Here is an 11,035-nt window from a genome sequence, read left to right as displayed (position 1 = left end):
TACTTTCCGTACCCACTGTATATATATATATATATATATATATATATATATATATACGTTTCATTGAGTGTGCTGATATTATGATAAAAAATGCATAGAAAATGCTGTATTATACTAGCAAAATATCTTAACACCCCTATAGGTGTTAAATAATGCTGGATGGTTAGATAATATGGTGAGAAATCTGAGAATGGTTTGAAATTGTACCATGTTAAACCAGAAACGCAAATGGGACCACTGAAGGTGGAAAAGTGCTTTTTGAAGTGACAAAGTAAGGTATTCTTAGCACTGTATCTTAAATGGATGCATCATTGTGATTGCCTTTGATGTGAATTAATCTCTTTTTGTCTTAGTATTGAACTGAAAGTCCTTCAGATTTTGAGGATTAGAGAAGATCAGCTGCTCCAGTCTTCTCACATCCTCAAGGACTCTGGTTTAACACCAGAGATTGATGAAAAAGAGCACTCCAGTTATTCTGCAGCTAAACATATTCTAAAGAATAACTGGAGGAGTGAGGAATTGGCTTAACTTGAGAGGAACTTGCATGGTGACAAAGCTGTATCTGTGATATTCATGGCAATAGGCCTATGTCTTGAATGCATGCTTCATTTAGATTACCTGTGATGTGAGGTACTCGTCCTTTTTCCTCATTCTCCTTTGTATTGAACCCATAGTCCTTCAGTTCGCAAGGATTTGAGAAGATCATCTTCTCACATCCTCATGATTTTAAAGACTCTGGGTTTAACACCATTGGAGAATGAGAAAAAGACCACTCCAGTTATTCTACAGCTTAACTTATTCAGCAGAATAACTGGTGGTGTGAGGAACTGGCATTAACTTGAGAGGAACATGCGTAGTCACAAAGCTGGATATCTTATGTGATACAGCAGTACACAGTATCTGAAGAGTCTGGGTTTATTACCAAAAGAAAAAGGTGAAAGATGACTTCACATCCCAGGAAAATACAGTGAAGCATGGATTTGAGATACAGTAATATCACAGACACAACTTGACTTGTGACTCTTCATGTAAGATAATGGAGTGGTCTTCTTTTTTGTGTTAAAGGGGTCATATGATGCTGCTAAAAATTATTTTGTGTATTTGGTGTAATGAAATGTGTTTATGCGGTTTAAGGTTCAACACATTATTTTCCACATACTGTACATTATTGTTTCTCCTCTATGCGCCGCCTTTCTGAAACGCGTTGATTTTTAAAAAGCTCATCGTTCTGAAAAGCGAGGTGTGCTCTGATTGGCCAGCTATCCAGTGCATTGTGATTGGCCGAATACCTCAAGCGTGTCACGGAAATGTTATTCCCCTTACCATACAGTGATGCCCTGTCCGTCCGGAGCGACAAGACAAAAACATTAAAACTCATTATAAACGAGGCATTTGTTGCATCCAGTGGGGACATAATTACGGATTATAATGACTTATACTGTCTTTTTACGCATTGCATCGCGCCGCGTAAACATAAAGCCATGTCTGCATTTGTGTTTGGAGAAACGACAAACAACAAGCGCTACTCTACACTGCCCAAAACTCGCGTTTGAATCGCCAGTGCAAATTCTTTAAATATAAAAAACGTATTTACAGTCTGTGAGTCAGAACAGCCGGCGCGGAGGCCGGTGGGCTTGAGAACGGCACGGCCGACAGGCTTGTGGTAACCACATGTGATGACCCCGGGCTGGACTCGGCTTCGTTCACGGTGTAAGCCGATCCAGCGATCCACAGTGTGAAGTTGATGTATTTCCTCAGCGACCAGCATTGATCCGCTCTAGGCATGACGAAGCGGATATCATCCTCTTTTGGAAGGCCAAACAAAGTAGTTTCGCTTTCACAACGAAACACAGCGTCTCCACGGCATGGCGGCAGCGGCGGCAACAACAATACTACAGCGAGAATAAAAGTTACACCGTCTTTCTTTGCGTGAACATTTGGGCGGCGTTATGCAATTCTTCCCACATCGTAACGTAGATATGTGAGGGCGTGTTAGAACGAGCCGTTTTAGGTAGGCGTGGTTGACTTAACTTTTATAAAAAATATCTCTTTGGATTTGAGACGTTAGTCTTTGCAACTTTACAGATCTTCTTTATGCACCAAGAGCTTGTAACACTTCAAAGAGAAAGGAAAAATTTAAATCGCATCATGACACCTTTAAACCAAGTTGCTTCAAACACAAGGATTTGTGAAGATCCTGTATCCGATCTTTTTGAATGAATGAATGAATGAATGATGCATTTATATAGCGCTTTTGTTGTATACCCAAAGCGCTTTACAATTTTTTTACCTCCTCATGATTTGAAGAACTATGGGTTTCACAATGCAGTCACAATGAAGCATGCAAATGTAATGTAGATCGCAGTCAGTACAGTTGCCTTTTTTCCTCATTCTCCTATAGTCTCCTATGACCCAGAGTCATTCAATTCATGAGGATTTGAGAAGATCATCCGCTCCAATCTTCTCACATCCTTATGATTTGATGAACTGTAGGTTTAACACTAAAGGAGAATTAGAAAAAAAGACCACTGTAGTTATTCTGCAGCTCCTCACAGATTGTCAAAATAACATCATTTAGGTGTTCATCTGGATATATTAAAATTAAATGTATGCATTTAGCAGACACTTTTATCCAAAGCGACTTACAGTGCATTCAGGCTATACATTTTTTTTTATCAGTATGTGTGTTCCCTGGGAATTGAACCCACGACTTTTGTGCTGCTAACGCAATGCGCTACCACTGAGCTACAGGAACATATATAAAATATACAAGACAAGGAAGCGTTTTCTTGAGGGGTGGATCTTGCAACTTGGCACATCTGTCCATTAACAGTCCTCTGACTGGTAGCTATACTACATTTGCACAAAGACAAAGTTGTCACTGATAAATTTTGTTTTGTGGCAAAATCGATTACATCAATGCACCACTATCAGAAGTTTTCCACAAACACATAATAGATGGATTTTTCTTGCAGCAGAAAATGGCTTTTTGGTTTGCTAGCTGCCTAAAACAATTAAAGTCTCTTGTGCTATTCGTGTCAAAAAAGACAAGTCTTTTTATTTTATTCTGTTGGCACTGTTTTAAACATACATGAGTTTGTCGACTTCTGAAGGTGGTTTGAATGCTGAATAGCAAAATCAAAACTGGAAGCAGCATGTGTTTAGCTTGGCTGGTCTTTCTTGCACCAGTCAGTGGCTCTGACAGGGAGATCTCCAAGTCAAAATGGAGCATTTCTACACTTGCAGCTCTGCACTGACAATCTGTTTCCTAGCTGCTCCATATTTTTTTCATAGGCTGGTGCCATTATCGCTTGTGACTGCTTGCAAGCACACACCGTGATTTAGAGTATGGCAGTGTAGTAGGCAATGAAACTTCAGCCAATGATTTGTGTGTTGCGTTTCACCTTAGAAGGGGACTGTATTTACTATGCATTGTTTCTGCACAATGCTGTGGAGAGTTAAAAGACCGGCATTTTTTGCTGCAGCCGACTGCTGGCCCTCATGTCATGAAGCACTTTGCCACGTCAGCCTATACGGCTTTGTGCTGACCTCAGCAAACTGGCAATAGCATAGACCGAAATGGCTTGTGAAGAATCTCTTGGTGATTTTTGTATACAAATGTCAGTTGATGCAGTGCTTGTGTGGAATTATCTAATATTCGCAAAGTGGGATCTTCTTCAGTAGATATTTGTCTAGGAAGTAGTACTAGCCAGAATGTTCAAATTTAGCTGGTTGGATTTTAAAGGAATAGTGAAAATTTGCTGAATTATTTCTCAACCTCAGGTCATCCAAGATGTAGATGAGTTTGTTGCTTCATCAGAGCAGATGTAGAGAAATTTAGCATCACATCACTTGCTCCCCAATAGATCCTCTGCAGTGAATGGGTGAAAGTGAAAACCTGCATGTTTGTAAGTAACAAATCTATGCAAATCTAACAGATGTAAATCATTAAGTCTTAACTTTATAAACTGCTGATTCCGGCCAAAAAAGACTCTAGAAAAGATTCTAGACTTCAAGTTTATCTTTGGACACAAAGAGGATATTTTTAATATTCTGCCTATCCATTGCAAGTCCGTGCAACCAAAACTTTAATGCATCAATACATATAAAACAAAGAATCCATATGAATTGGAACATCCTGTTTTTTTTGAAGCGACTCGAATGCTTCATATGGTGAACCAGTTTTATTTTTGGAATCTTTGAGAATTGTAATTTTTGGGACAACTATCATCTTGAAGATATTTTTTTCCCCATTTCTTTCTCAACAAAGGCTTAAATTTTGTTTGTAGTCTTCTTTATGACTGTACAAAAAATTATACTAGTTTCTAAGCCAATTTTTGGTACGGTGCTTTCCTAAAGGGAAATATCAGTTGCCAGGTTTATATTAGATGAGGAGATGTTGCTCAAGGGAACTGCATAGAATCTCATACCGTTCACTATGCAGTGTACTAACATCTCTAACTCAAAATCAATGGCTGGCAGATGTACAGTATACTGTTGCCAGAGGTGGTGCATATCCTTGGCTGCAAATATACTTTTCCATTCTCTTTGATAGCAAAAGTAAAATTTTTAGTCTGTTAGAATATAAAAGTCAATTTAACATGTCACCTTTGTTTTCTTAGAAATTATATAACTATTGTAGCAAATCAGCTCATGGAAAATATGAATAATTAACCATAACTAGTTATAATTAACTATCTATATAACGCTTTCTATGGAATTATTAGACAAAATATTTACTTAAAGCATTATATAGTGTCTTTGTGAGAAGCATAGCAAGCGGTAGCATGCTTACAATGTTTGTTCAGGTTCAGCAACCTGCAGCTTGTATAGCTGCAAATGGAATATTGAAATCTCCAGTGTGATGGATGATTAAGTGTATGAATGGGATTCAGAGTAGCCTAGGGCAGAAGCAGAACATGTGCCGGCTATGATGTGTTTTTCCATAAGGGAGTGGCATCCATCTCGGATAGTGGAGACTATAAATATATGGATAGACTAAGCCTATATGAAACCCTTGGGTGGCCGTGTAACACTGCCATTTGAATACTAAGATGAGAGGAGTAAACAAACGTGAGGAGCTATGAGGAAATTAAATATTGAAAGCATGTGTGACTGGTAAAATTGCTCCCTTGAAAATACTGTATATGATTGTGTATGTTAAATATGTTATATAGCTTGAGCTATAAGACTTTAAATCACAGGTAGCTGAGGCTTCAATACAAGTTAAACTCAATCGATAATGCATTGGTGGCATAATGTTGATTACCACAAAAAAGCAAAAGTAGAGGTTACAGTGGAAGTGATGTAAAGAATAAAATGAATACATGAAAAATGCATTGAAATGAAATATGAAAATGCAACCATCCACTGATCTGCTGATCTCTGGATATTTGAGTAATATTGCTTTTTTGTGCTATTATGGCTCATGGTATCGATCTATTAGTTGCAATGCAGAGGCTTGCGATATTGTTTACTGGTGCAGAACTAGTTGCAAATTGGAACTCATGTCATAAAATGTGTGTTGCTTGGGCATAGCGTTCTAATATTTCGTCCCAGAATTAAGAAACCTCACAGGATCTGGAAAAGTTCAAGTTCAAGTCTGCTTTATTGTCAATTCTTCCACATGTACAGCACATACACACAGAGAATTTAAATTGTGTTACTCTCAGACCCTTGGTGCATACAGATAACACTAACAGTAGAACATAAATACAGATATACAGATTAAATATAAAATACAACTATACAAATATACAAATAAGGTAAAATGTAAAAAAATATATATAAAGCAGCACAAGACACATGGCAGATAGAGTGCAAACCAGTGAAGTAGACAACCGTGCAGATATAATGATTTGTAGTGCAAAAGAGCTTATTTAGACTGATTAAAGTGACAGTGTGTGTGTGTATTAGGGAGGGGGGAGTGGGAGAGTCCGTCAGAGGGTCAGAGTTCAGTGGTGCGTGGGGCAAAAGAGGGGAGGGGGGGCAAGGTCGGGAGGGAGTTCAGCTTCCTGACAGCCTGATGGATGAAGCTGTCCTTCAGTCTGCTGGTCCTGGCCTGGAGACTCCGCAGTCTCCTCCCTGATGGCAGCAGACTAAAGAAGCTGTGTGTTGGGTGGGTGGGATCACCTGCAATGCAGAAGGCTTTGCGGGTGAGACGGGTGTTGTAAATGTCTTGGAGGGAGGGGAGAGAGGCACCAACGATCTTCTCAGCTGCTCTCACTATGCGTTGAAGTGTCTTGCGGCAGGATGCGTTGCAGGCACCATACCACACAGTGTTGCAGCTCGTCAGAATGCTCTCGATGGTGCCTCTTTAGAAGGTGCACATGATGGGGGCCGGGGCTCTGGCTCTTCTTAGTTTGCGGAGGAAGTAGAGACGCTGCTGTGCTTTCTTGGCCAGTGCTGGGGGGTTGACAGTCCAGGAGAGATCCTCTGTGATGTGCACACCCAGGAACTTGGTGCTGCTCACCCTCTACACAGTCACACCATTGACGGACAGAGGAGCATGCTGAGTGCGCACTCTCCTGAAGTCAACAACAATCTCCTTCGTCTTCTCCACATTCAGAGAGAGATTGTTGTCACTGCACCACCCGGCCAGGCGGCTCACCTCGCTCCTGTGAACTTGGTGCTGCTCACCCTCTACACAGTCACACCATTGACGGACAGAGGAGCATGCTGCGCACTCTCCTGAAGTCAACAACAATCTCCGTCATCTTCTCCACATTTAGAGAGAGATTGTTGTCACTGCACCACCCGTGTTGTGAGGAAGTGAGGAACTTTGAAAAGTATGCTGCAGATGGCATACGATTTAATGAGATGACAAGGCTTAGAGTTATATAATGATTGTTAATTCACAGTAAGAGAGTGTCTCTTTGTTTATTTATTTGTTTTAGAAGTTTTTTTATATGTCTCAATGTGCGCTGTGCATATGAAAGGGCTGACAATATGTGGCATATTTTTCCTGCTTATGAATTCTGTAAACAACTGTAAATTCAAGCCTATCAAAGAGCAAAATTTTCTAACTTAAATTGGTTTTGTGGTTTAATTTTAATGCAGATTTTATGCAGTAAGTGTTACAAAACTTGTCAATATAAATATTACAATTATATGTGATTAATTTGAATAAATATTGTCATAATGCAACTAATTACTCAAATTAGATTTATAGTTTTTAATTAAAATAAAATGTGGAAGAAAAAAAAGAAATCAATTACATTTTGCTTAAAGATATTTAATGTGGTTACCTGGCATAAAATATAATATCATGATGCATTAAAAAAATAAAAGTAATAGTCCTAAAATTTTCCTTATGCAAAATACAGTTTAACAGTTAGAGGATATTTAATATTACAGTACCACAATTGATTATTATAACTATTATTTGTTATTTTTGCAATGTTTCCCCCATGTTTTGTTTATGGTGTTAGAGGAATGCTAAAGGCAACAGCAGTAGAGACCTGCAATGTATTCAGTGTGAATTCTAAATGGCCATAACTATTTTCACTCCCAACTAAAAAAAATGCCTTTTACTCTGCAGTTAATTCATATTCTTTGATGAAGCGAGATGATGGTCCTGGGTTTAGAGAATGGATCATATGATGACCATTGCCTTCCATTTGTAACATTGTGATAGGGATTCTCATGGGATATTATCAGCTGGTTAAATGGAGACCATCTATCATGCACTCTCAGAAATAAAGGTACAACATCTGTCACTGGGGCGGTACCTTTTCAAAAGGTACACTTTTGTAACTATTAGGTTCTAATATGTACACTTTAAGTACCAATATGTACCTTTAAGGTACCAAAAAGGACCCTTTAGGTTCAAATAAGTACCTTTTGAAAAGGTACCACCCCAGTGACAGCTGCTGTACCTTTATTTCTGAGAGTGTGTAGCCAATGCAAGAGATATCCCATAATGGTCGAGATGATCTTTGTCTGAGCCTGCCAGCTGCATTTTACCACACTGAGCAAAGAAAAGGACAAATCGCTCTGTTTTGTTCCATTTAATTGCTCCATTGTTTGAGTTTTATGTGTTTTAGCTGGCTGGTGCTTCAGATTATAAGACTTTGCGCTGTATTTAAACATAATTACCAGAGCATGATGGGAAATGTTGTGTTAAAATGAGGAAAATTGCAGTTTATAAAACATTTGGGTGAGGTAGTTGGTGAATCATCTCTTTAAAAAGATTTGTTACCTCCTGAGGCAGCATTTGTCGATAAGATTTGCTACTTTATTTGCCATCACTTCTTTATTTGTGTTCTTGATTGGGATGCACCTGGAATATGCATAGTCTCCTACTTTGATTTTGGAAGTGTCATACAACCACGGACAACTGTCAGTGAGCCGTGCCTTGCACCAGTGACCAACACTAATTGACGATTGATCCTGCAGTTGATAAGCAGGGCCTCTAAGCTATTAGTCACTGAAGGCATACAGCATGAGCCGGACCTGACAAAGAGGAGCTTTTATTGGATTCTGTCTGAGGGAGCCCACTGAGGAAACATGGTTCCTTACATGCCACACTGATTGAATGTTATTTGGGTTTGGGAACATGGCCTTGTTGAGACCAAGTATAAGGGACACTTAGTAGTAGTCTGTGGATCTCTCAGGACAAAATGGGAATGAGAGGCAATATTTCACAGTTCATCTGTACCAGGAGAATGCTACATAATATATAAGAATTGTAGACAGGTTGGCTCTCATAAATTATTCAAGAATGTGTCTGGTTCATATGTCATCTCAAAATATTCTATTATTTATGTAGTTTATTTTTTACATAAAATGTTATATCAATGTATTTTAAAGAAAATTAAGCCCATTTAAAGAGCAGGTCATATGGGTTTTTGAAAAATATCTCTTTTGCAGTTTATAACTAGCTATCCTTAAATGAAAACAATCTGCAAAGATGTTAATCAAAAAAGTGCATGATACATAAAGATATTGTCTCTCAAAAGAGAGAGTCGATTCTGATAAAATATCAGTATCAATATTCAAAATATAAAATTTTTGTGCTAATGTGTGATGTACACCTAGTGCAGCTTTAGGTTTCCAGGTAAAGCACGATATTACTGTCTAACTGAAGTAGTTCTGATAATTCGCTGTGAACCCACTATTTCCTAAGAATGTGTTGATTAATGTAGACTGACGTTGTTCTAATTACTTCGTTTAATAATAAAGAAAGTAGTGTAGCACACAGACTTTATAATCATTGTGAAATTGCTGTTTATTTTGCTGTTATAGGGTTAATGCGGGAGAGACGAGCAAGTTAGTTAGGCTGGTGCTCCTGTGATACAGCTGTTCTGCGTTCTGATTATAAGTTAAGACAGAGCGTCTTTTGTCTGGCGTTCTTCACACATTACAGTAGACATATTTTGGTTTACAAACTGTATTATTTCATCAGTTAGTCACGTTAGCACTTGGCTAACGTATTCATTATTATTGTTTTAAGCGTTCACAGTTTAGCAGCTAAACTTTAGCTGTGGGCACGATTCGTTTGAGTAAGTGTTTTTGTATAGCGCTCGCTAACTTGCTCAAGGACTCCTCTCTGTGCCAATCACAACAGGCTTGGCCAGCTGACCAATCAGAGCAAAGTAGGCTTATGGAAGGGCGGGGTTTGCTCCGGACTTGCTTGGAACGAATCGTTTCGAAATCATTGGCAAATGACTCTAATATTAAATGTATATTTAATCTTTTCTTTGGCTCTCAGCGAAGGTGGTCGCATTTCCTCTCCCTCTCCTCCCCGTTACCTTCCCTGCTTTTGCCCCTCTCGTCTTGTCCACTGTCCTAATTTTGAGAGACTCTCTCCGCACTGCTCTCCAGACTTAAAAAAGAAAAATCTAATAAATCATGGATTTGATCAACTGGTCTCTCAACGTAATTGACACCATCTTCTCGACAAGAAGCTTGGGTTCGGGGGAACCTGACTGCCCTGCCGGAACGTTTGCAGCTGGCTACACGATGGACGCGTGGGAAAGGTGGCGGGTCGTGTGTCTAGCGGCTCTTTCCGTGGAGGACATTTAAGATATCTACCTATTCGGAACCATGATAACAGGTTTTATGCTGATTGGATTAGGCATTGCCCTGGTTTATCGAGAAATTCATTCAGTTTAGTCTTGTTTACTGATTACTGAAAATTTAAAACCAACTGTCATCAGAGTCTTGGCCAGCTCACTGCAAAAGGTGCCGCAGGGCTCCTGCAGGGATGCAGGTTAGAATATGGAATAACAGATCAATGTAAACAAAATCAGATAATTATTTGACAGTGACATAAATAAGAGGGAAGCAACCTCTCAGCTCCAGTCTAAAATATATTGCATCACTGCAGGGTTGTACATCATTCAGAACACAATTGCAGTTTGAATTCAAATATAAGGAAATAGAATTCAAATGTATTGAAATTCATAGGTCATGTGAATTTTAAAATCTTCCTATCTTCACATGGTGTCATGAGGCGTCAACAACATTCTGCTCATTCAGAAGTATTATTATATTTCTCAATGCAATCTGTCAAGTGGGTACAGGGCTCGAAATTAACTTTTTTACTTGGTAGCACTGGTGCTCCCAACTTCAAAAAGTTAGGAGCACCAGCAAAAATTTAGGAGCACTCACCAAAAATGTATGAGCATCACAACTACAAATTATATATTAACAGATTTTATCCTTACATTCTTAACTTTAATGCAGATTTTGTATTGGTTAGTATTAGCTGTCAATCTTTCAGTGACTGCTTTACGCTAACTACCGCGAGAAAAAGAAAGGGCTGAAGAAGAGAGAAAATTAAAAGAACACTGACAGATTTCTTTTGTAAACAACCTAAAGTTAAGCTCTTCTTTAGAGACGGTTAGGATGGTGTATGCCAGGGGTGTCCAAACTCGGTCCTGGAGGGCCACTGTTCTGCAGAGTTTAGCTCCAACCCCAATTAAACACACCTGCACCAGCTAATCAAGGTCTTAGGCATACTAGAAACTGGCAGCCAGGTGTGTTGAGGCAAGTTGGAGCTAAACTCTGCAGGACACCGGCCCTCCAGGAC

At 39.1% G+C, this 11,035-nt stretch overlaps 1 protein-coding gene across 2 annotated transcripts in view; it reads left to right on the top strand.

Moving 5' to 3' along the window:
• The window catches only part of LOC107566873 (IQ motif and SEC7 domain-containing protein 1-like), a 224,830-nt gene that overhangs the window by 3,281 nt on the left and 210,514 nt on the right, over nt 1-11,035 (top strand). The window lies entirely within an intron of this gene.

Source organism: Sinocyclocheilus grahami, unplaced genomic scaffold (genome assembly GCF_001515645.1).
Source record: "Sinocyclocheilus grahami isolate Dianchi unplaced genomic scaffold, SAMN03320097.WGS_v1.1 scaffold3.1, whole genome shotgun sequence".
NCBI lineage: Eukaryota > Metazoa > Chordata > Actinopteri > Cypriniformes > Cyprinidae > Sinocyclocheilus > Sinocyclocheilus grahami.
This window is presented reverse-complemented; position numbering and strand designations above follow the sequence as displayed.